Source organism: Symphalangus syndactylus, chromosome 6 (assembly GCF_028878055.3).
Source record: "Symphalangus syndactylus isolate Jambi chromosome 6, NHGRI_mSymSyn1-v2.1_pri, whole genome shotgun sequence".
NCBI classification, from domain to species: Eukaryota; Metazoa; Chordata; class Mammalia; order Primates; family Hylobatidae; genus Symphalangus; species Symphalangus syndactylus.
Window position 1 is genome coordinate 54,142,627 of NC_072428.2, and position 25,973 is coordinate 54,168,599.

The 25,973-nt window shown below is 45.5% G+C and overlaps 1 long non-coding RNA gene across 1 annotated transcript; it reads right to left on the minus strand.

Annotated features, from left to right (window-relative positions):
• Positions 1–838: 838 nt before the first annotated feature.
• Positions 839–24,114, minus strand: LOC134736897 (uncharacterized). Its single transcript, XR_010121360.1, has 3 exons — positions 23,998–24,114; positions 21,018–21,085; positions 839–1,041 (listed from the first exon to the last, which is right to left on the minus strand). It is a non-coding gene; the product is annotated as an uncharacterized lncRNA (long non-coding RNA).
• Positions 24,115–25,973: the final 1,859 nt, after the last annotated feature.

Below are 25,973 nucleotides of genomic sequence, written 5' to 3' on the forward strand. Positions count from 1 at the left end.
TATGTCTGTTTCTCCTTGAGAAATAGGTCCTGCCCTAGAACCTTGTACAGCTGAGTGTGAGGGACTGACACATAATGAGACAATAACTGTGATAACATGTTTAGACATTCTGGCAGAGAAAAATCCAGTAAACACTCAAAGTTTTGTTCCTACTGAATTCCTGGAAGTTCCCTGAATGCAGATTTTGTTTTTCCCTATGAGACTATGGTGGTTGCTGGGTGCAGTGGCTCACGCCTGTAGTCCCAGTACTTTGGGAGGCCAAGGTGGGCAGATCACTTGAGGTCAGGAGTTTGGGACCAGCCTGGCCAATAAGGTGAAACCTCGTCTCTACTAAAAACACAAAAATTAGCTGGGCATGGTGGCACACACCTGTAGTCCCAGCTACTTAGGAGGCTGAGGCAGGAGAATTGCTTGAACCCGGGAGGCAGAAGTTACAGTGAGCTGAGACTGCGCCACTGCACTCCAGCCTGGGCGACAGAGTGACACTCCATCTCAGAAAAAGAAATGACTATGGTGGTTAATTTTATGTGTCAACTTGACTGAAATAGAGGATGCCCAGACATGTGGCTAACCATTGTCTTGATGTATCTGTGAGGGTTTCTGGAAGAGATTAACATTTGAATCTGAAAACTAAGTAAAGCCCTAATGTCGGTGGGCCTCATACACTCAGTCGAAGACCTGAACAGAACAAGAAGGCTAAGTAAGAGGAAACTCCTCCTGCCTGACTATTTGAGCTGGATGGGTATCAGGTATTTTCCTACCTTTGGAGACAGGCTGAAACTTCAGCTTTTCTTGAGTCTCAAACCTGCTGGCTTTCAGGCCACGTTGGTGCTCCAGGTACTCCTAGGTCTTCATGTTGCTGACTGCAGATCTTAGGACTTGTAAGCCTCCATAAAAGCATGAGCCAGTTCCCGTGTGTGTGTGTGTGTGTGTGTGTGTGTGGTGGGAGTGGTTATCAAAATGGACAGCAGAGTCAAAGCAGCAATGAGAATAGTCTGATGTGCGCAGATCTATGGCGTTGGCTAGCTGAGCATGGTGTTCCTAGAAGTGAAATACATAGGAAGGCTACTAAATTCTTACTTGATCTGTAGAAAGCAGAAAAGTTCTAGGTTAAGTGGACAAAAGTCTAACTCAAATCATAAAAACAGAGAGCTGCAGAAGCTCAATCAATTCCCAGGCTTAAGCCAGTTTATAAGCCCAGAACCCCTTAAATGGAGGGGAGACCAGGTTCCCTTCAGGAAGAAGCCTGATACACAGCCCCAAATTTATCCTGTCAATCTTTTATTTTCTTTTTCCCAACACACAGTGACCCTGGTGAAAGGTGAAAGTGACCCTTTCACCAGGATCACTGTGTGTTGGGAAAAAGAAAATAATCAGACCTTTTGGGGACTCCTGGACATTCACTGAACTGGCACTAATTCCAGGTGGCCTAAAATGTCATGGTGGTCCATCAGTCAAAACAGGGGCTTATGGATGTCAGGTGGAATTTTAGCTCAGGTCCATCTCACAGTGGGCCCAGTGGGTCCCCAAACCCATCCTCTGATTATGTCCCCAGTTCTGTGCATAATTGGAATAGACTCACTCAGCAGCTGGCAGAATCCCCACATTGGTTCCCTAACCTATAAAGTGAGGGCTATTGTGATGGGAAAGGCCAAATGGAAGCCACTAGAACTGCCTCTACTTAGGAAGCTAGTAAAACAAAAGCAATACCACATTCCTGGAGGGACTGCAGAGATCAATATCTCAATCAAGAACTTGAAAGATTAAGGCATAGTGATCTTCAGAGGTGGAGGTACCCACCAAATCCCCATTCAACTTGCCCATTTGGCCTGTGAGGAAGCCAGATAAATCTTAGAGAATGATGGTGGATTATTGTAAACTTAACCAGGTGGTGACTCCAGTTGAAACTGCTATACCAGATGTGGTTTCATTGTTTGAGCAAAATAAGATATCCTATATGTGGTACCTGGTATGCAACTATTATCTGGCAAATGTGTTTTTCTCTATCCCTGTGATTAAGGACCACCAGGAGTAGTTTGCTTTCAGCTGGCAAGGCCAGCAATACACCTTCACTATCACACTTCAGGGGTGTATCAACTCTTCTGCTCTATTTCATAATTTAATTTGCAGGGATCTTGATTGTCTTTCCCTTCCACAAGGTATCACACTGGTCCAATACACTCATGACAATATCTTGATTGGATCTAGTAAGCGAGAAGTAGCAACTACTCCAGACTTATTAGTAAGACATTTGCATGTCAGAGGATGAGAAATAAATCTCGCAAAATTTCAGAGGTCTTCTATTTCAGTGAAATTTCTAGGGGTCCAGTGGTGTAGGGCATGTCAAGATATTCCTTCTGAGGTTAAAGTTGTTGCATCTGGCCCCTCTTACAATGAAAAGCAAGCACAATGTCCAGTGGGCCACTTTGGATTTTACAGGCAACATATTCCTCATTTGGGTGTGTTTGGCCCAAATGAGGGCCATTTACCAAGTGACCTGAAACACTGCTAATTTTGAGTGGATTCCACAATGAGAGAAGGCTCTGCAACAGGCTCAAGCTGCTGTGCAAGCTGCTCTGCCGCTTGGGCCATATGATCCAATGGAACTTGAAGTGTCAGTGGCAGATAGGGATGCAGTCTGGAGACTTTGGCAGGGCCCTGTAGCTGAACCACAGTGCAAGCCCTTATGATTTTAGAGCAAAGTGCTTTCATCCTCTGTGGATAACTACTCCCCTTTTGAGAAACAGCTCTTGGCCTGCTACGGGACCTTAGTAGACACTGAACACCTAACCATGGGCCACCAACGTACCATCCAACCTGGGCTGCTCATTATGAATTGGGTGTTATCTGGCCCATCAAACCATAAAGCTAGACATGTGCAGCATACTCCATCATCAAATGGAAATGGTATATATAAGACCGTCTCTGAGTAGGCCTTGAAGGCACAAATAAATTATATAAGGAAGTGGCCCAGGCAGGGGCGTGGTGGTTCACGCCTATAATCCCAGCACATTGGGAGGCCGCAGCTGGCAGATTACTTGAGGCCAGGAGTTTGAGACCAGCCTGGCCAACAAGGTGAAACCTCATCTCTACTAAAAGTACAAAAACTAGCTGGGCGTGGTGGCTCATGCCTGTAATCCCAGCTACTCGGGAGGCTGAGGCAGGAGAATCGCTTGAACCTGGGAGGCGGAGATTGCAGTGAGCTGAGATTGTGCCATTGCACTCCAGCCTGGGCAACGAGTGAGACTCTGTTAAAAAAAAAAAAAAAAGAAGGAGAAGTTTGGGACTGTGTGCTGAATGGAAGGTGGTTTGAGAGAGGCGGGCAGATTTCAAGGGCTGGTGCAGAACAAGGATGGAAGGGCTAGAGTACAAAGATGGATAGGTGGTGGCGGGCACCTGTAGTCCCAGCTACTCAGAGAGGCTGAGGCAGGAGAATGGCGTGAACCCGGGAGGCGGAGCTTGCAGTGAGCCGAGATTGCGCCACTGCACTCCAGCCTGGGCGACAGAGCAAGACTCCGCTTCAAAAAAAAAAAAAAAAAACCAGTGCAAAGTGGGTAAGACAATAGTTGGATCTGGATGGTGGAATCTGAGGGGATTTTATTTTCTTCTTCACCTTTTTCTGGGTTTCCCAAATATTCTATAATGAACATACATGACTTCTGTAATCAGAGAAAAGAACAAAAAATATTATGATGGACACTATTGGTCACTTCCCAACAGCATTTTCTTTCTTCCCTGTTGACAGCATGAGTCATGATTGGTCTAATCCAGTCCTGGTAGTAATCTCCTTCGTCTGTGGTTCGTTAGGTGGTGTCTTTGGGTCCCAGTTCTGACCAATGAAATGAAAGGGCAAGTCTGCTGAGGGGCAGGATTTTAAGAAAGATTTTCTTACTTGAGAAAAAAAAAAAAGAAAAAGACCAAAACAGGAGAGACAAGGCAAGAAGCTCTTCTGATATTCCCATCTAGGTTTCGGGTATTGTCAGGTCATGATATGATATTTGGATCTGCAGCCGTCATCTTGCAACCTTCAGGGAAGATGTTGCCACAGAGAGTGGCTGAGGGGAGAGATGGCCAGGCCCTCGATGACAGGTTGAGCCACTGAGTCAATCCAAGGACTATTCTGCTAACTTCTTGTTAAGCAAGGTACAAAACTTCAATGGCTCCAGTCACTTTTGGTTAGAAAGAGTCAGTTACAGCCAAAAATGTTCTACTTGACACATTTTTTTTACATGTGAGAAGAGATACATCTGGATGTCCTTAGAAGTCAGTTTCATCTCCCCAGACTTCTAGTTCAGCAAGTCTGAATTAGCCCAATGGAAGAACTGGCTGCTGTTATCAGCCACTGGGTTCCAGGGGCTCCCCATTCTAACAAGGTTACTCTTCTACAAGGGAGCTTCTAATGTGACATAGTCACACAGCTGTTCCCTCCCCTCTGCTGATCCTATTTATAAGTTCCTTTTTCTATCATTCATGTCAGCAAAATATGTTCCTTCCCCATTTCAGCATTACGGAAAGTGGGGTAATGAGCGTACCAGGGATTGCTTGTGCCCTACTTCTCTGCTTGCTCATTTCTCCCTATTAGATCCTATTTTATATCTGCACCACTGAGCAGAGCTAGTATTTAGCATCCCATAACCTCTTTGCATGACAAAGTGCTATACAAAGAAGAAACCTTGAGACAGAGACAGCAGAATAGACACAAACTCGAACTGACCAATGTCAATATCTGCTGATTGCAACTGGCTCTGTCCTCTCAACCAGATATGCTCCTCAGGATGCTTGCATGCATCCAGTGTGAGAAGCAGGGGAGGGGCAGGGTCTGTAGCTCCAGCAGTGCCATCTACTCAGGAGTCCTCCCCAAGGGTCCACTTTCTGTGGCCCTTCATCCACCATGGCTCATCTCAAGAAATCAGCAGTCCCTCCCACCTCCCCAAAGAATGAGCTTTTAATAACATGATTCAGGCTAGGCATGGTGGCTCACACCTGTAATCCCAGCACTTTGGGAGGCTGAGGAGGAAGATCGCTTGAGCCCAGGAGTTCAAGATTGCAGTGAGCTATGATTGCACCACTGTACTCCAGCCTGGGTGAGAGAGTAAGACCCTGAGAAAAAAAAAAAGAAAAGAGAAAGAAAAGAAAGAAAGAGAGAGAGAGAGAGAGAGAAAGAAAGAAAGAAGAAAGAAAGAGAAAGAAAGAAAGAAAGAAAGAAGAAAAAGAAAGAAAGAAAGAAAGAAGAAAGAAAGAAAAGAAAGAAAGAAAGAAAGAAAGAAAGAAAGAAAGAAAGAAAGAAAGAAAGAAAGAAAGAAAAAGAAAGAGGGGAGGGGAGGGGAGGTGAGGGGAGGGGAGGGGAGCAACATATGTCACATCATGTCAAGCTCTCCAAGGCTTTCCATTGCAGTCGATATGTGTTTGCTCCTGTCTTCCTCTCTGTGCCTCCTCACACTGGTGGGTCACAGCCTGTGATCTCCAGGGTACTTGTGGCCATGTCCCCTCCTTTTTTTTTTTTTTGAGACAGAGTCTCACTCTGTTGCCAGGCAGGAGTGCCGTGGCATGATCTCGGCTCACTGCAACTTCCACCTCCCAAGTTCAAGCAATTCTCCTGCCTCAGCCTCCTGAGTAGCTGGGACTACAGGCACGTGCCACCATGCCCTGCTAATTTTTTTTGTATTTTAGTACAGACAGGGTTTCACCATGATGGCCTGAATGGTCTCGATCTCCTGACCTTATGATCCACCCACCTTGGCCTCCCAAAGCGCTGGGGTTACAGGCATGAGCCATCACACCCGACCTTGTCCCCTAGTTTTTATTGAAAACCCACATGTGACACATTCTCCAACAGGACCTGAGAGGAAGGAGAGGCTCTGGAGAATCTGGACTTCAAGACTTCAGCCATATGGGCAGGCCAGAGGTCCTCCCAAACACTGAGTTTTGAGAATGCCAAAGCCACAATCTGTAATAGCTGGTTGTTGGAGGGAAACTTCAGCTGCCCCTCCCCACTCCCCATCCAAACCCATCTCCTCTCCATGAAGGACAGGCTGTTGGTGGAAATCATCTACCAGGCACAGGGGTGACTTTATAAGTTCTAGCCAGGCTGGGGACTGTCAGATTACTTTGGTCTGAAGAGTTGCTCTAAAATGCCAGCCCAGGGCCGGGCGCAGTGGCTCACACCTGTAATCCCAGCACTTTGGGAGGCCGAGGCAGGCGGATCATGAGGTCAGGAGTTCGAGACCAGCCTGGCCAACATAGTGAAACCGTGTCTTTACTAAAAATACAAAAATTAGCCAGGAGTGGTGGCAGAAGCCTATAGTCCCAGCTACTTGGGAGGCTGAGGCAGGAGAATCGCTTGAACCTGGGAGGCAGAGGTTGCAGTGAGCTGAGACCGTGCCATCGCACTCCAGCCTGGGTGACAGAGTGAGACTCCATCTCAAAAAAATAATAATAAAATAAAATAAAATAAAATGCCAGCCCAGAAGCAGCCCAGTTTATCTAGTTCTTCACCTTGGCTAACGCATTGTGAAGTCGTACCTGCTGGGTGCCTGGCTTGAGTGCAGCCACCAAATATTGCCACAAGGGGGAAGTAATGCCTCTCGCCTGTGGCAGGGGTTTGGCTTCAGCTAGGAATAGCTAGATATTTTTATCCTATTAAAGCAGAAGAGCCAGATGGAGATCTGGGGGTGCCCTGGTGAAGACAAATAACTTGATGCGCCATTAAAATAACATTCTTGGCCGGGGTGGTGGCTCACATCTGTCATCCCAGCACTTTGGGAGGCCAAAGTGGGGGGATAGCTTGAGTTCTGGAGTTTGAGCTTGGGCAATACAGTGAGATAAAAAAATTTAAAAATTAGCTGGGCATCATGGCATGTGCCGGCGGTCCCAGCTACTCGGGAAGCTGAGGCAGGAGGATTCCTTGAGCCCAGGAGTTCGAGGCTGCAGTGAGCCGTGATCATGCCACTACACTCCAGCCGTGGTAACAGTGAGTCCCCGTCTCAAAAAAATAAATAAGTGAAATAAAATAACATTCTTTAAATCTCGTTCAAATGTATTTAGTGGGGACGAAATGAATACTTTTCTGTTAATACAACAGTATATTTAAATAAAAAACAATAACTGCAAATACATTTACTGTATGTAAATATATACAGTGGGGTTAGCAGTGGGTTCCAGGACCCCCATGGATACCAAAATCTACAGATGCTCAAATCCCTTATATAAAATGGCATTGGCCAGTTGCGGTGGCTCACGCATGTAATCCTAGCACTTTGGGAGGGCTGATCACTTGAGATCAGGAGTTCGAGACCAGCCTGGCCAACATGGCAAAATCCTGTTTCTACTAAAAGTACAAAAATTAGCCGAGAGTGGTGGAGGCATATCCCTATGATCCCAGCTACTGAGGAGGCTAAGGCAGGAGAATCACTTAAATCTGGGAGGCAGAGGTTGCAGTGAGCCAGATCGTGCCACTGCACTACGGTCTGGGTGGCAGAGCGAGACTCCATCTCAAAAAAAAAAAAAAAAAAACAACAACAACAAAAAAACAAAACAAAACAAAAAAACAATGGTAATGATGGATCACTTAAAAATTGCACTCTTTATGTTCAAAATAGAGATGTATTTTATGCATTGAATGCAGCATACATTTTTTGAGGAGAATAAATAGTTAATACATTCACAAGGTTTAAAATTCAAATAATACAAAAGGGTGAATTAAAATCTCTCTCCTGGTCAGGCACAGTGACTCATGCCTATAATCTCAGCACTTTGGGAGGCTAAGGCGGGAGAATCACTAGAGCTCAGGAGTATGAGACCACCCTGGACAACATAGCAAGACCTCATCTCTACCAAAAGAAACAAAATTAGCCAGGCATGGTGGCACACAACTGTAGTCTCAGCTACTCAGGAGGCTGAGGTGGCAGGATCACGTGAGCCTGGGATATCATGGCTGCAGTGAGGTATGATCCCACCACTCCACTCCAGGCTGGGTGACTGAGCAGGACCCTGTCTCAGGAAAAAAAAAAAATCTCCTCTTTCCCATTCATATTCTCCAACCATTCAAACCATTCAGTTCCCTCCCATAATAGTTATCTATTACTGTGTATTAAACCAACCCAAAACATAAAAACATAGTGGCCTAAAGCAACAACCTTTTAAAAAAAAATTCTTTTTTTTTTTGAGATGGAGTCTCACTCTGTCGCCCAGGCTGGAGTGCAGTGGTGCAATCTTGGCTCCCTGCAACCTCTGCCTCCTGGGTTCAATCAATTCTCTTGCCTCAGCCTTCCAAGTAGGTGGGATTACAGGCATCCACCACCATGCCTGGCTAATTTTTATATATTTAGTAGAGATGGGGTTTCACCATGTTGGACAGGCTGGTCTCAAACTCCTGACCTCAGTGATATTCCTGCCTTGGCTTCCGAAAGTGCTGGGATTACAGGCATGAGCCACCATGCCCAGCTAAAAAAAATTTTTTTAACAACCTTTTTTTTTTTGCTCAGGATTCTGTGGGTCGGTAATTTGGGCTGGGCTCAGCAGAGTGGTGCTTCTGCTGGTCTTGCCTGGGGTGAATCATGCTGTTTCAGTCCTCTGATAGATTGGTGGGGATACACCTATGATGGCCTCACTCACTAGTGTGACTATTCACGCTGTTCACGCTGGCTGGCTGCTAGGCCCCTCTCTCCCTGTGGTCTCTCATCCTAAGGAGGGTAGCCTGGACTTCTGTATGTGGCAGTCTCAAGGCAGCAAGAAAAAAAGGGTGAGGCCGGGTGCGGTGGCTCACGCTTGTAATCCTAGCACTTTGGGAGGCCGAGGCGGGTGGATCACGAGGTCAGGAGATCGAGGCCATCCTGGCTAACACAGTGAAACCCCGTCTCTACTAAAAAATACAAAAAATTAGCCGGGCGTGGTGGCGGGTGCCTGTAGTCCCAGCTACTTGGAGAGGCTGAGGCAGGAGAATGGTGTGAACCCGGGGGGCGGAGCTTGCAGTGAGCCGAGATTGCGCCACTGCACTCCAGCCTGGGCGACAGAGCGAGACTCCGTCTCAAAAAAAAAAAAAACAAAAAAAGAAAAAACAAAAAACGAAAAAAAGGGTGAAAGTTGCAGGGCCTCTTCAGACCTAGGCCCAGAACTCTGACATCACTTCACTTGCCTTCTATTGGTCAGAGTAAGTCACCTGGTCAGCCAAATTTGAGGATGAGGAATAATATAGACTCCACCCCTGAAGAGAAAAGCAGCAAAACCGCATTACAAAGCTCTGTGCATACAGGGATTTTGTGTCTATCTTTTGCAATCTACTATGCCTCCCATGGAGTTTCTTAGGTGTCCTTCTGTAAATATTTTGTACATATTTAAATATTCACAGACAAATGACTCCAAGCCAGAAACCTGAGTGTCTTTCCTAAATTCTCCTTTTCCCTCAAGATCTACACCCAATCCATCAGCAAGTTAGCAAAATCTCCAAAATGCATGCAAAATCCATCTATCTCTCACCATCTCTGTTGCCACCACCCCCCTTCCAAGTCACATCCATCTCCTGCCTGCCTCCTAACTAGTCTCCCTGCTTCCACTGTGGTTGCACTTAAAGCCATTCTCACCCAGCAGGTAGAGGGAGCTTAAAAACAGAAATCACATCATGTTATTTCTTTGCTGAAAACTCTCCAAGGCCTTCCATGCATTCAATATGTGTTTGCTCATGTTTTCCTCTCTGAACAATCTCATTCCACTCTCCCCCTTTTTTTTTTGAGATGGACTCTCGTTCTATTGCCAGGCTGGAGTGCAGTGGCATGATCTCAGGTCACCGCAACCTCCGCCTCCTGGGTTCAAGCAATTCTCCTGCCTCTCAACCTCCCAAGTAGCTGGAACTACAGGCACATGCCACCACACCCAGCTAATTTTTGTATTTTTAGTAGAGACAGGGTTTCACCATGTTGGCCAGGATGGTCTTGATCTCTTGACCTTGTGATCAGCCCGCCTCAGCCTCCCAGTGTAGGGGTTCAATCAGGATGGTGGGAAAAATTGTAAAATAAACACAAACCTTCTTGGAAGGCCAGAAGGTTTTTTGCAAAAGCCTCAGGATAGAGTTATGGCTGAAGGCAGCCTAATCCTCTTTGAGCTATAACAAGGGTAATTAACATAGGAATGTACAGCAGTCTATCTAAATAGCTTGTTTACTCATGTGGTCCTAAGACTAAACTTTGACCATCCATGGGTCCATGATTGCTGTCTACTCTGGGGGTCAGCAATGGTAATTACCTTCTAGTGGTGTTTACTTGAGACTTCTGTCATTTAATGTGTGCTGAATAAATGCTGGGAGGGCCAACGAGTAGGGGCCGCAGTTGCAACTCTTTATAGCACTCTCCTGGGAGTCTGTAAGCGGCCCAGACTCTCAGCCGGACTGAGAAGCATATCTGTGTCAGTGTATGTTATTCATCCATCATTGGATGTCAGTGTATGTTATTCATCCATCCATCTGCGGGACGGACCCCCCGCATCCCAAAGTGCTGGGATTACAGGCATGAGCCACCAGCCCGGACACTCTCCCCTTTTTTATTCACAAAGGTACAGCCTCTTTGCTCTCATTTGAGAGCAGGCTCTTCTCTGCCCCAGGGCCTTTGGAACAGCTGTTTCTTCCGACTAGGCTGCTCTTCCTCTTGGGGTTTCACTCCTTTTTTTCTGCTTTGTGCAATTGCTTAGATATTATTCCTCAAGAAGGGCTTCCCTGACCATAATTTCCCCTGCCTACTGTACCATCATCTCTATTACAACATGCTGTTTATTTCCTTTGGTATTCGTCATATTATCTTGCTTAGGTATTGGTTGTGTTCATTTTTCCTCTCTCCTCTTTTCAGAACTTAAGGACTTTGTCTTTTCACTGATGGATACTCTGCACCGAGTATAATGTCTGGTATACAATAGGGGTTCAATAAATACGTGTTTATGGAATGAAAATTAAAGAGGACATGAACGGCTGGGCATGGTGGCTCATGCCTGTAATCCCAGCACTTTCAGAGGCCAAGGTGGGTAGATCATCTGAGGTCAGGAGTTCGAGACCAGCCTGGCCAACGTGGTGAACCTCTGTCTTTACTAATAAGACAAAACTTAGCCAGGCGTGGTGGCATGCACCTGTAGCCCCAGCTACTCAGGAGGCTGAGGCATGAGAATCGCTTGAACCTGGGAGGCGGAGGTTGCAGTGAGCCGAGATTGCATCATTGTACTCCAGCCTGAGTGACAGAGAGAGACTCTGTCTCAAAAACAAAAAAAAAAAAAAAAAAGGAGGACATGAGCAGTGACATTACCTTATGGTATAAGAAAGAGAAGCCCTTGACTATGGGAGCCTGAAGGGAGCTCACAGCATGGGCAGAGAACCCTGGGGATTCTGACAGGACTTCCCGGGGCTGTGGTGTTTGAGCTGTGTTCAAAGGGATGCATCTGAGGATGTTGGGCTGCAGGCAGTTGGGATGCCAGGCAACCTCCGGAAAACAGGGTCACTTTAATAAGTGGAGCAGATATCATAGTGCTTACGAGCACCAACCCTAGAAAAAGATATTTTAGGCCAGGTACAGTGGCTCACACCTATAATCCCAGTGCTTTGGGAGGCCGAGGCAGGAGGATCACTTGAGCCCAGGAGGTCAAAACTACAGAGAGCTATGATCGTGCCACTGCACTCCCAGCCTGGGGGACAGAGCAAGACCCTGTCTTTTTTTTTTTTTTTAAAGAAAAAAAGGGGGGGCATTCTAATGTGGGATCCACTGACTCGTAATTATGAGGTCTATGAACTTGGATGGGGAAAGAATTACATTTAATATTCTCTAACCCTTGTTAACTTAAAAAAGAAGAAGCTGAAGCAAAATGAGTAGAGAAATGGGCCAAGCTTGGAACTCGGGAGCATAGATTAAAGTTGCCCTGAATACACACTCCAATTAGCAGCAGTTACAAGTGGATTTTTTAAGGCAAAAAAAGGGGACAGGAAGTGTGCAGATGCAAAGTTGTTTGTCAGGAATTCTCATTAGATTACAGAAATAACATTGATTAGCAATTGGCTATACATTGTTAAGCTATAGGGTGTGGGTTACAGGGTCCAGTGTGGTATTATTAGGTTAACTTCTAGCTACTTGTGGCAATAGCAAGCAGTTCTAAGAGATGAATACATAGCTCAAGGGGGAAGTAGGATGAGATTCCTGTCTCTTTCTTTTTTAAATTTTTTTGGGTACATGGTATGCTGGTTTTTTGTTTTTTTTTTTCTGAAATGGAGTCTTGCTCTGTCGCCCAGGCTGGAGTGCGGTGGCGCGATCTCAGCTCACTGCAAACTCCATCTCCCAGGTTTAAGCGATTCTCCTGCCAGTCTCCTGAGTAACTGCGATTACAGGTGTGCACCACCACGCGCAGCTGATTTTTGTATTTTTAGTAGAGACGGGGTTTCACCATGTTGGCCAGGCTGGTCTTGAACTCCTGACCTCAAGTGATCCGCCTATCTCGGCCTCCCAAAGTGCTGGGATTACAGGCATGAGCCACTGCACTGGGCCTGCTGTCTCATTTTAATGTCTCCCTGGATCTGATAATTTAAAAGGACTCGCATTCCTCAGATAAAAGTTATTTTCTTTTCTCACCTATAATGAAAATTAGCATTTCCTTCGATTACGAATGTAGACAACCAACTGCAGTAGTATTAGTAGTAACTGTGACTATGTCATTAACCAAATTCACAGCTATTTTCACACTACATTACAGTTGTTCCAGATATCTTTAAATATCCTTCATACTCATTATTCCTTCAAAATTAGGATTTATCAGACCTGCTGCTAGGTCTGGTTGTAGAATGTGTGAAGAAAGAAGCATATATGTTACTATATCTCAAGTATGCTTTTAAAAATAGCTTGATAATTAAATTTCAGTCATATTAGTTTTCTTTTGTTGAAGTCAAAATAAAAATGTTGAGACGGCCCGGGCTTGGTAGTTTATGTCTGTAATCTGAATACTTTGGGAGGTGGCCAAAGGATTGCTTGAGCCCAGGAGTTTGAGACCAGCCTGGGCAACACAGGGAGATCTTGTCTCTACAAAATAATAATAGTAATAATAATAATAATTAATAAATAAGTAGAGACAAATCTCTAAATTTAAATTTTTATTTGAGAAAAAAGAATTGCAATTTGGGGCATGCATGCAGACTGGGTGCTCTTTAGTATGACCAAAGAGCAAAGAGAAGGTTGGAGGTTTTATAAAAAAAGAGGAATGTTACATATTGCTCTCTGAGAAAGTTCCTTGGCACAAGGAAGGTTCTGGGGAATTGGCAAGTTCTGATTGGTAAGCGATGGCGGTGGGCAAAATTAGTCCTAGAGTTTCAGGAAATTGTCTCAGCAGCTATAGATCAAACTGGTCTCAGGTTATAGCAGGCAGTTTCAGCAGCCAGGCTTGCAGGGAATTATATTCTAGTGCAATGTAATGTGTCCTGAGTGTTTTCTCCCCCCTGGCTTCTTGACTCTGTTTTAGTTGGGTCTGATGAGAATGACCCAATTTGCATGATCAACTTCCAAACTTTTTCATCCTATGTGTTTTTCATACTTAAAGACATGCTTCTAGGCCAGGCATGGTGGCTGACTCCCACAATCCCAGCACTTTGGGAGGCCAAAGTAGGAGGATCCCTTGGGCTCAGGAGTCTGAGACCAGCCTGGGCAGCATAGTGAGACCCACGTCTCTACTAAAAATAAAAAAAAAAATAATTAACCAGGCGTGGTGGTGCATGCCTGTAGTCCCAGCTACTCAGGAGGCTGAGGCAGGAGGATCACTTGAGCCTGGGAGATCAAGACTGCAGTGAAGCTATGATAGCACCATTGCCATTGCATTCCAGTCTGGTTGATAGAGTGAGACCCAGTCTCAAAAACAAAACAAAGCATTATTCTGAAGAGGGGTCCATTGATGGACACTTGGGTTGCTCCCAACTATTGGCTATTGTGAATAATGCTGCTATGAACATGGGTGTACAAATATCTGTTCAAGTCCCTGCTTTCAACTCGTGTGTGTGTATCCCCAGAAGTGGATTGCTAGATCATATGGTCAATTGTTTTATCTCTGTTTTATAGCAGGGGTTTTGGCATATCTCTCTTGGTCACCAGACCTAGAATTGTCCAAGAACTCTGGAGGCTTATTTCACACAAAGGATAGTCTTGCTCCCAAATTCCACCAAGTGCAAGGATCCCTGGACCATGGCTGATTCACAGCCCTGAACAGACGACAGGGGCTCTTCCAACTCAGGCCCTCCGGCCGAGTGCTGTCCCCAGCCAGATGAGCAGGCTGGATTCTCTGAGTTCCTTTCTCCTGTTCAGTCACTGCACGTATTCTCAAAACATAGAAATTCATTCTCTCTGGAGGGAGACATGAGCTGAGCAGAAGCAAGGCTATGTTTCCAGTATTCCTTACAGCGAGAGACTTCAAGGCCCTTCGCGTCTTTTCCTGCAGGCTCAGCTAGTACCAGATCAACCAAGAATGTTATAGCAATATGACCTCAATGCTTCTGGCAGGCTCATTGGCTGAAATGTAAAGTTCTCTACTTCCTTCCCAGGGACCAGATAAATGGGTAAGAGGAAAGGTCTTCTTTAAGACACCAGAGGCCTGTATCACCCTTCTCCCAGAACACTGGTATCAATTTATGCTATATTTACATAACCAAAGTAGCCATTCAAGTAACTCCTTCTCAGTAAAGTTCTGCTCCCTGGAACCTTGCTATCTCTGCTCAAATGTATAGGCTATTGTTTAAGTCCTCGCAGCAGCGCTTCCTCCACTCCTACCCTTGTGTGGGAAACAGGACCTGCCCATTGGCTAGAAGATAAGCACATGACAGACTGCGCAAGGTGGCTCACGCCTGTAATCTCAGCACTTTGGGAGGCCAAGGTGGGTGAATCACTTGAGGTCAGGAGTTTGAGACCAGCCTGGCCAACATGGTGAAACCCCATCTCTACTAAAAATACAAAAATTAGCTTGGCATGTTGGCACACACCTGTCATCCCAGCTACTCGGGAGACTGAGGCAGAAGAATTGCTTGAACTCAGGAGGCGGAGGTTGCAGTGAGCTGGGATTGCACTATTGCACTCCAGCCAGGGCGACAGAGCAAGACTCTATTTCGAAAACAACAACAAACAAACAGAAGATAAGCACATGACAGAACTGGGCCAATCAGTATCCTTCTGTCGGGTTTTTTTTCTCCTAGGGCTGGTAGATAGGAGAGAATGAAGCAGACACAGGAAGACCAGGGGCAGAGAGAGAGAACATACTTTTTGCTTAAGCGAGACCCAACTTCCTGTGTGTACAACCAAAAGCCCTGCCTGATACAGTCTGTTTCTGAGAGTTCCTCCTGATCAGGCATATTTGTCTATAAAGAGTTGGGATTTGTGCCATGTTATGACTAGAAGACTAGAGTTCCTGTCTAAATTATTCATACCCTTACTTTTAAAGCATAAAACTAAAAACATAATCTCAAACATGCTTGCTGTTGTCACCAGTCATTGAATGTGGAATGGGTTGCTTGGGTGGCACGTGGAGTTTTTTGCACTGTGTAAAAGGGCCATGCACGGGCACAGTGGCTCATGCCTATAATCTCAGCATTTTGGGAGGCCAAGGCAGGAGGACTGCTTGAGCCTAGTAGTTTGAGACCAACCTGGGCAAAATAGTAAAACTTTATCTTTACAAAAAAAAAAAAAGTTTAAATAAAAGATTAGCCAGGCATGGTGGCACATGCCTATATTCCCAGCTACTTGGGAGGCAGAGGTGGGAGGGTCACTTGAGTCTGGGAGGTGAAGGCTGCAGTGAGCCATGATTGTACCACTACACTCCAACCTCGGTGGCAGAGCAAGACCTTGTCTCAGAAAAAAAAAAAAGTAAAATAAAATAAAAGGGCCATGGCTGGCCAGGCGCGGTGGCTCACGCTTGTAATCCCAGCACTTTGGGAGGCCGAGGCGGGCGGATCATGAGGTCAGGAGATCGAGACCACAGTGAAACCCCGTCTCTACTAAAAATACAAAAAATTAGCCGGGCATGGTGGCGGGCGCCTGTAGTCCCAGCTACTCGGAGAGGCTGAGGCAGAATGGCGTGAACCTGGGAGGCGGAGCTTGCAGTGAGCCGAGACTGCGCCACTGCACTCCAGCCTGGGCGACAGAGCAAGACTCCGTCTCAAAAAAAAAAAAAAAAAGGGCCATGGCTTAATAGATTGCAAGCGATTGCCTTGCACAGTCCAATCTTGGGGATAATCTGTCTGAGGGCATCAGGGTCGTGAGTCCCTCCAACCCATGCAACCTATTTAACCAGTGTATTAGCAAATGTCAATGGCAGACCCAGATACAGGGATGAGCTGGGAAATCCAACAAAGTTGACATATCTAGGACATAGAAGGAAGCTGGTGCAGCCAGGATACTCAGAAGGGAGATCAGCAACAGCGGGAGAGGTGGGGCCTTTGGATCCTTTCAAAAGGCCTCCCCAAGGAGACACAGCTGTGGATGATAAGTCTCAGTGGGTAGGGGTCCTACCACCACCCCCTCTATACTCTCAGCTGCTGCTCCTCCCTTTACAACTGCAACCCCAGTACTAACCCCATGCCTGGTACATGGAAGCATTTGGTTAAACTAATGAGTAAGTCAACAGTCCTCACTTAATTCCTAGATGGGCCACATTGCCGAGAAGCAGCACACAAGCCATCCATGAAGAATGTTCCCTTCTTGGGAAATTCACAGGTACCCAAGTTCATTTCCTGCTGGGGCAGGTTTGAGAGCCCAAGGAGTGTTTTGAGGGTTGAGCAGTCACAGGCTCTTGCAGGCAGAGTTTGGGGTTTCATTGATAGCACTATTCCTTCAAAAATGTCATAGGCCTTTAATCCATTTTGTTCTGGTCAGTTCCAACGTGAATAACTGTAGCCAAAAATCTTATCTAGACATGGTTTCCAAGCCTGAAAACTCTGATCTTTTACTTATCAGCCATTCCCCAAACTTAATGATGGTTTTCTTCAAACCATCTGAAACAACCGGCTTGAGTGGGAAAGCACCATCCTTAATTCCTTCTTTGCCAACAGGCTCACAGCTTTTCTAAAGAGGGCACCAGTCTTAATTCCTGCTAAGGCTACCACTTTGCAGTTACCACTTATAACTGCTTCAGTGCAGAAGCAATGGCTTTTTCAAGTCTGCAGAACTCAAAATTACAGGATCTCAATCAACCCAGATTATAGGTTATAGCAAAGAGTTCCTCCCTTAGCAAAGCTATGCAAAGAAGCTAACTCTAGCTTGATTTTCTCTCTCACAGGACTTGCTAAAAGTAGCAAGAAGAAGCCAGAAAACAGGAACATTCTGAATTTCCGTATCATTTATTTATTTTTTTTTGAGACAGTCTCACTCTTGTTGCCCAGGCTGGAGTGCAGTGGCGCAATCTTGGCTCACTGCAACCTCTGCCTCCTGGGTTCAAGCAATTCCTCAGCCTCTGGAGTAGCTGAGATTACAGGCACGTGCCATCACACACGGCTAATTTTTGTATTTTTAGTAGAGATGGGGTTTCACCATGTTGGTCAGGCTGGTCTGGAACTCCTGACCTCAGGTGATCCACCCGCCTTGGCCTCTCAAAGTGCTGGGACTACAGACGTGAGGCACTGCGCCCGGCCCTGGATTTCCTTATCATTTCTACATGGCTGCATTGCATTGCTACAACCTCAGTCAGTCCATGATCTGCCTTCGAAGGTGAGGTAGCTATTGTCTGAAGATTGTCCCCAGAGAGCCATGTCACTAGTATTCACAGCCTTGTGTAGTATCCTCCCTTTACATCTGGGCTGGGCCTGTGACTCACTCTAACCAATAGAATGTGGCAGAGCGACACTTGCCAGTTCTAGGCCTAAGCCTTAAGAAAGTCTTCCACTTTTGCATTCTTGGGATCCAGCCGCCATGTTATGATACCCAGGCTAAGCCACATGGAAGGAGAGGTCACAGCTTTTGGCCATCCTGGTGCCACACACGTGAATGAGGTCAACTTGCATATTCATCCCCAGCTTCAATCTGACTGTAACCTCATGAAATACCCCTGTGAGATCCAGAAGAACCACCCAGCGATCACGGTCAACCCACAGAATGGTGAGAGGTAATAAAACACTTGATGTTCTAACCTATTAAGCTTGGAGGTGGTTTGCCACACAATAATAGCTAACTGAAACACAAGGTTTTGATCAAATGTTTGACCACTGCATAACAAGGATCACAAGCTTCCCAGTCAGCAATGTCTGAGTCTTTGCCATCTGCCACCCACCTGCATTCATTAATTAAGCATTTAGGTTCTGTCACTTGTGGTAGACTTTTTCCAGGTGCCAAATTTAATATCAGTTAGAATCAGGTTTGCCCGTGATTGACAGAAAAAATAAAGTAATAGTGGCTTAAACTAAATAAACGTTTATTTCTCTCTCTCATAAATGAAGTCCAGAGATAAGTCCTGGGTCTCTTCCACAGTTTCAGGGACCCAGGCTCCTTCTGTCTTGTTGTTCTTCCACCATCAACATATAGCTTTTCTCTCCTGGTCCAAGATGGCTGCTCCATTTCCAGCCAAAATGTCTGCTTTCCAACCAACAGAAGGTGAAAGGAACAAAGAAAGATGTCTCTCTCCCTCTAAGGACATTTTCTGAAGTTGCACAGGACACTTCTGCCAGTATTTCATTTGCCAGAATTTACTCACATAGCCACACTAAGTTCAAAGATAGGCTAGGAGATGTGGTCTTTATTCCAAGTGGCTATGTACCCAGATGTAGATCTAGGGTTCTTTTTTTTTTTTTTTTTTTTTTTTTTTGAGACGGAGTCTTTCTCTGTCCCCCAGGCTGGAGTGTGGTGGCGCGATCTCGGCTCACCACAACCTCCACCTCCTGGGTTCACGCCATTCTCCTGCCTCAGCCTCCCGAGTAGCTGGGACCACAGGCGCCCACCAACACGCCCGGCTAATTTTTTTGTATTTTTTAGTAGAGACGGGGTTTCACCGTGTTAGCCAGGATGGTCTTGATCTCCTGACCTCGTGATCCACCCGCCTCGGCCTCCCAAAGTGCTGGGATTACAGGCTTGAGCCACCGCGCCCGGCCAGATCTAGGGTTCTAAGGAAGAATGAATACTGAGGATAGACTAGCAGTCTCTGCTGTCAATTGCTCCGATTACAGTGGTTTTCTGATCAATCCTGATTTCTGGAGAACAGGTCTCCTCCTCTGTTCTTATTTTTCATACTTTTGACAATTCTTTTTTAAAAAAGAAATTTATTAATATTCTAGCTGGAACTACATGAAATTTATATAGTAATTTTAAAGAGTTTTTATGAATTTATATCTTTTCATACAAAAACATGATGTGTCTTTTCATTCATTCAAATCTTGTTTTATATCTTTTAATAAGATTTTGCGGTTTTCTTTTCTTTTTTTTTTTTTTTTTGAGACGGAGTCTCGCTCTTTCGCCCAAGCCAGACTGCAGTGGCGCTATCTTGGCTCACTGCAAGCTCCGCCTCCCGGGTTCAAGCCATTCTCCTGCCTCAGCCTCCTGAGTAGCTGGGACTACAGGCACCTGCCACCACGCCCAGCTAATTTTTTGTATTTTTAGTAGACATGGGGTTTCACCGTTTTAGCCAGGATGGTCTCGATCTCCTGACCTTGTGATCCACCTGCCTCGGCCTCCCAAAGTGCTGGGATTACAGGCCTGAGCCACCGCGCCCAGCGGCAGTTTTCTTTTTATGGGTTCAATACTCTTCTAAAGAAAATGTATTCTGAAGTATTTCATAGTTTTGGTTGCTATCATAAGTATAATCCCCACCACCATTTTGTTTCCAGGTATTCATTTTAAGAGTAAAAAGAGATTGACACTTTTGCTTCCAAATATGATACAGCAGCCTTTGGCATTGAGTGCTCCTGCTGAGAACGACAAGAAACGCCAGATAAAATAGCCTCTCACAAGAACCCCACACCTTGTCCCAAACCAAATATATAAAGGCAATAAAAATCTGCTCAACCAACCAGGCCTAGGGGGCCAGTGTTCCAGAGGAGGGAACGGAGGGAAGGGGAGCTAACAGTCTGCAGCTGCTTTTTATTCCTCACTGTAGTTTTCTTTAAAAAAAATTAAAAAAAAAAAGCAAAAAACAGGTTTTTTGCTTTTTTTTTTTTTTGAGACAGTTTCACTCTTGTCGCCCAGGCTGGAGTGCAATGGTGCGATCTTGGCTCACTGCAACCTCCACCTCCCAGGTTCAAGCAATTCTCAATTCTCCTGTCTCAGCCTCCCAAGTAGCTGGGGTTACAGGTGCCTGCCACCACTCCCAGCTAATTTTTTTTTTTTTTTTTTTTTTAAACAGAATCTCACTCTGTCACCCAGGCTGGAGTGCAATGGCACAATCTCGGCTCATTGCAACCTCCACCTCCTGGGTTCGAGCAAATCTCCTGCCTCAGCCTCCCAAGTAGTTGGGACTACAGACGCGTACCACCACGCCCAGCTAAATTTTTGTATTTTTAGTAGAGACAGGGTTTCACCGTGTTAGCCAGGATGGTCTCAATCTCCTGACCTTGTGATCCACCTGCCTCGGCCTCCCAAAGTGCTGGGATTACAGATGTGAGCCACTATGCCCAGCCCTAATTTTTGTATTTTTAGTAGAGACGGGGTTTCACCATGTTGGCCAGGCTGGTCTTGAACTCCTGACCTCAGGTGATCCACCCACCTCAGCCTCCCAAAGTGCTGGGATTACAACCGTGAACCACTGCGCCCAGGCGGTTTTTTGCTTTTTATATTTATCTTATATGCAGTCACCTTGCCCAATTCTGTTATTAATTCTAGCAGCTTTTACTAGAATCTCTTCTGTTTACTAGACATATTATTTCTTGCAGTAAAAAGAGTTTTATTTCTTTTTTTAAAAGTTTATAACAGCTATTTTATTTTCTTATTTTCGTATTTTGAGCTCTGGCTCAACCTGGGTAAAATAACCAAACATTTGACTAATAGAGAGAGTTGCTAATGTCTTGGAATAATGGAATAAAGAAGTTCACTAAAAGGTAGTGAAGCCCTTACCTGCTGGGCTCTGTGTCATCCTCCTAATCCTCCCAACACTCACATGAGGAGGGCAGTGCTCTCTCCACCTACAGAAGAGGAAAGGAGACTTAGAAATGTTCAGCAATTTGTTCAAAGTCTCATAGTGGGGGTGGCAAGAGTAGGTGTGGGGAGTGGGGTAAGAGGGACAGAGGAACCCACGCCAGAGTTGCCACCACCTCGTCTTCTCTCCATCGTCCTACACTGAGTTCTGAAAGGAGTTTTAAGTTTTCCTAAAAGAATTATCTGTCAAGTCAACAAAGTATTATATATGAATCTTCATAGATGGCAAATGATGGCTTCATTCACTCCCTCATTCATTTGTTCTTTTTTTTTTCTTTTCTTTTTTTCTGAGATGGAGTCTCACTCTGTCGCCCAGGCTGGAGTGCAGTGGTGGGGGTCTCGGCTCACTGCAACCTCCGCCACGAATCTGTACCATGGACAAACCTAGAAGATGCTACAGCAGAGTTCTTTTTTTTTTTTTTTTCTTTTTTTAATGAGACAGTCTCACTCTGTTGCCCAGGCTGGAGTGCAATGGCACAATCTCGGCTCACTGCAACCTCTGCCTCCCAGGCTCAAGCAATTCTCCTGCCTCAGCCTCCTGAGTAGCTGGGATTACAGGCATGCACTACCATGCCCAGCTAATTTTTGTATTTTTAGTAGAGACAAGGTTTCACCATGTTGGCCAGGCTGGTCTTGAACTCGTTACCTCAAGTGATCCACCTGCCTTGGCCTCCCAAAGTGCTAGGATTACAGGCGTGAGCCACCACGCCTGGCCCACTGCAACAAAGTTCTATGGGGAAGTATCTGACAATGTAAGACTAAGATTTACTCTCCTGGGGAATCAATAGGAGAGAGTTAATGTGTGTTGTGATACTACATGTGTTAATAGTAATCTTGGTTTGGGGCAGAATTTTTCTGTTTGTTTGTTTGTTTATTTATTTTGAGACAAGATCTCTTTTGCTCAGGTTGGAGTACAGTGGCGCTCTCATAGCTCACTGCTCCCTTGAACTCCTGGGCTCAAGCAATCCTCCTGCCTTAGCCTTCCCAGTAGCTAGGACTATAGGTGCATATCACCATGCCTGGCCTAAAGATAAAAGATGTGACAGCTTCCCTTGGAGAAGAGAACATGGGTAATAACTTAGAATCTGCAGGTGAAGACAGTATTTAATACCAGACAAGAGGAGCCAGGAGGAAATTGATGTTGAAAAGTCAAGTGTACATTTAAACATCCCAGATGGGAGAAAAATCAATTCTACATCAACATTGCTAAAGAAGAAAACAGAAAAGCCAAGACAGATCAGGTAAAAAATCTTCAGGCTGAGCAAACCTCGATTGAAAGTGCAGATCAAAATCTTCTGCAGAGAGGAAATGAAGTGACTGAACTTTGTCAAGACAAAGCAGTGCCATCTCTTGAGAAATGATCTGTCTGGGAAGGTCATTATTGGAGCAAGAGGAGGAAAGTTCTGAAGCAAATGCCAAGACGAGCCTGTTATAAAGAGCTGAAGACCTTCAGAAAGCAAGTCAAAGACCTTGTAGCAGAGCGCAACAGGATCATTTGTTCTTCTCAAAACCAAGTTATTTCCCTTGAACTAAAAGCTCATGATCGTTAGTTGAGAGTACAGGAGGCTGAAAGAAAGCTCCTCATCTCAAAACTAGAGATCACGAAGATGAGATAAAGAATAAAGAGGCTGGGCATGGTGGCTCACACCTGTAATCCCAGCACTTTGGGAGGCCGAGGTGGGTGGATCACCTGAGGTCAGGAGTTCAAGACCAGCCTGGCCAAAATGGCAAAACCCTGTCTCCACTGAAAATACAAAAATTAGCCGGGCGTAGCGGTGCGCACCTGCAGTCGCAGCTACTCAGGAGGCTGAGGCACAAGACTCGCTTGAACCCAGGAGGCAGAGGTTGCAGTGAGCCGAGATCGCACCGTTACATTCCAGCTTGGGCAACAAAGCAAGACTCTGTCTCAAAAAAACAAAAACCAAAGAATAAAGAAAACAGTGATTAAACTTGAGCTTCTAGAAGTCCTTATTCATCTGATGATCCCGATGGAGTATTGTTCAGGGAACATCTTCACCACCCCCCATCTCTAGACATGGGGTACCGTTTCCTCTAGACTGGAGGCTCTCGACGCCCTCCCCTCAGATCTCCTTGTCCGCCAGGCCTTCCTCCTTCATTCCCAAACCTGGTGATTCCAATTGATTCAAACTGGGAGTTTTTTGTTTTTTTTTTTTTGAGACGGAGTCTCGCTGTCACCCAGGCTGGAGTGCAGTGGCGCAATCTCGGCTCACTGCAGGCTCCGCCCCCCAGGGTTCACGCCATTCTCCTGCCTCAGCCTCCCGAGTAGCTGGGACTACAGGCGCCCGCCACCTCGCCCGGCTAATTTTTTGTATTTTTAGTAGAGACGGGGTTTCACCGTGTTAACCAGGATGGTCTCGATCTCCTGACCTCGTGATCCGCCCGCCTCGGCCTCCCAAAGTGCTGAGATTAGAGGCGTGAGCCACCGCGCCCGGCCGATTCAAATTGGGAGTTAATGGAAGGAAGACATCCTCTTCTTCCCTGCATTAGTCAGGGCTCTCCGGAGCAACAGAAATAGTAGGAGATATAGATATATACATATACAAAGAAATTTATTTCAAGGGATTGGCTTACATGATTGAGGGGGCTTGCAAGCCTAAAATCTGCAGAGCAAGCTGGAAACTCTCAGGCTGGGGCTGAGGCTACAGTTCAATCCACAGGCAGAATTTCTTCTTTCTCAGGGAAACCTGTTTTGCTTGTTAGACCCTTCAACTGATTGGTGAGGCCCACCAATTATCAAAGATAATTTCCTTTACTTAACTTCAAATGATTGTATAGGTCAACCAAATCTACACAATATTTTTACAGCAACACCTAGATTAGCGTGTTAGATTGAGTAACTGGGGACTATGGCCTAGCCAGGTTGACACATAAAACTAACCATTACACTTCCTGGCTGGAGTGCAGTGGTGCATTCCATCTCCCGAGCTCAAGCGATCCTACCACCTCGGCCTCTTTCATAGCTGGAACCACAGGTGCATGCCACCTCGCCCTAGCCTTTAAAACAAATTAGAAAAATATTTTATTAGTTTTAAAAACTTTTTACATCTCAACAACAAAAGCCAAATAACCCAATTAAAAAATGGACAAAAGATTAGAATAAACATTTCCCCAAAGAAGGTATACAAATGTCTAATAAGCACATGAAAAGATAACCAACATTGCCAGGCGCGGTGGCTTACGGCTGTAATCCCAGCACTTTGGGAGGCCGAGGCGGGCGGATCATGAGGTTAGGAGTTCGAGACAATCCTGGCTAACACGGTGAAACCCCGTCTCTACTAAAAATACAAAAAATTAGCCGAGCACGGTAGTCCCAACTACTCAGGAGGCTGAGGCAGGAGAATGGTGTGAACCTCGGAGGCGGAGCTTGCAGTGAGCCGAGATCGCGCCACTGCACTCTAGCCTGGGCAATACAGCGAGACTCTGTCTCAAAAAAAAGAAGATAACCAACATCATTGGTCATTAGGGTAATGCAAATAAAAACCACAATGAGAGAATACTTAAGACAGACAATAACAAGTGTTGGCTAGGATATGGAAATATCGGAACTCTTAGAGTTTGTTGATGGGAGTGTAAAATGGTGCAATCACTTTGGAAAATAATTTGACAGTTCCTCAAAATGTTAAACGTAGAGTTACCACATGAACCAGAAATTTCACACCCAAGAGAAAATAAAGCATATATATGTCCACACAAAAATGTGTACACAAATGTTCACAGCAGTATTATAATAGCTAAAGAGTAGAAATCACCCAAATGTCTATCAACCAATGAATAGGTAAGTAAAACACGATATATCCATAAAATAGAATATTATTCATCAATAAGAAGGAATGGGCTAGGCGCAGTGGCTCAGGCCTATAATCCTAGCAGTTTGGGAAACTGAGGAAGGAGGGCTGCTTGCACCTAGGTGATGGAGACAAGCCTGGGCAACATAGCCAGACTCCGTCTCTGCCAAAAATACAAAAATTAGCCAGGTGTGGTAGCATGTGCCTGTAGTCCCAGCTACTTGGGAGGCTGAGGTGGGAGGATTGCTTGAGCCAGGGAGGTTGAGGCTACAGTGAGATCGCACCGTTGCACTCCAGCCTGGGTGACAGAGTAAGACCTTGTCTCAAAAACAAAAAACAAGGAATGAAATACTGATAACATGCTACAACCTGGATAAACTTTGAAAACATTATGCTAAGTGAAAGAAGCCAGTCACAAAAGGTCACACATTGCATGATTCCATTTATTTTTTAAAACTATTTATTTATTTAGAAACAGGGTCTCATTCTGTCACCCAGTCAGGAGTACAGCAGCGCAGTAACAGCTTGCTATAACCTCAAACTCCTGGCCTCAAGAGATCCTCCTGCCTTCACCTCCCAAAGCACTGGGATTATAGGTGTGAGCCAACTGTGCCTGGCCCATGATTCCATTTATATGAAATGGCCAGAATAGGCAAATCCGTACAGAAAGAAAGCAGATTAGTTTTGCCAAGGGCTGGGGAGGAAGACAGACTGGGAGTGACTACTAAAGACTATAGGGTTTCTTTTTTTTTTTTTTTTTTTGAGATGGAGACTCGCTCTGTAGCCAGGCTAGAGTGCAATGGTGTGATCTCGTGATCTCGGCTCACCGTAACCTCTGCTTCTCGGGTTCAAGTGATTCTCCTGCCTCAGCCTCCCGAGTAGCTGGGATTACAGGCATGCGCCACCACACCCAGCTAATGTTTGCATTTTTTTTTTTTTTTTTTTTTTTTTTTTGAGACGGAGTTTCGCTCTTTCACCCAGGCTGGAGTGCAGTGGCGCGATCTCGGCTCACTGCAGGCTCCGCCCCCCGGGGTTCACGCCATTCTCCTGCCTCAGCCTCCCTTGTAGC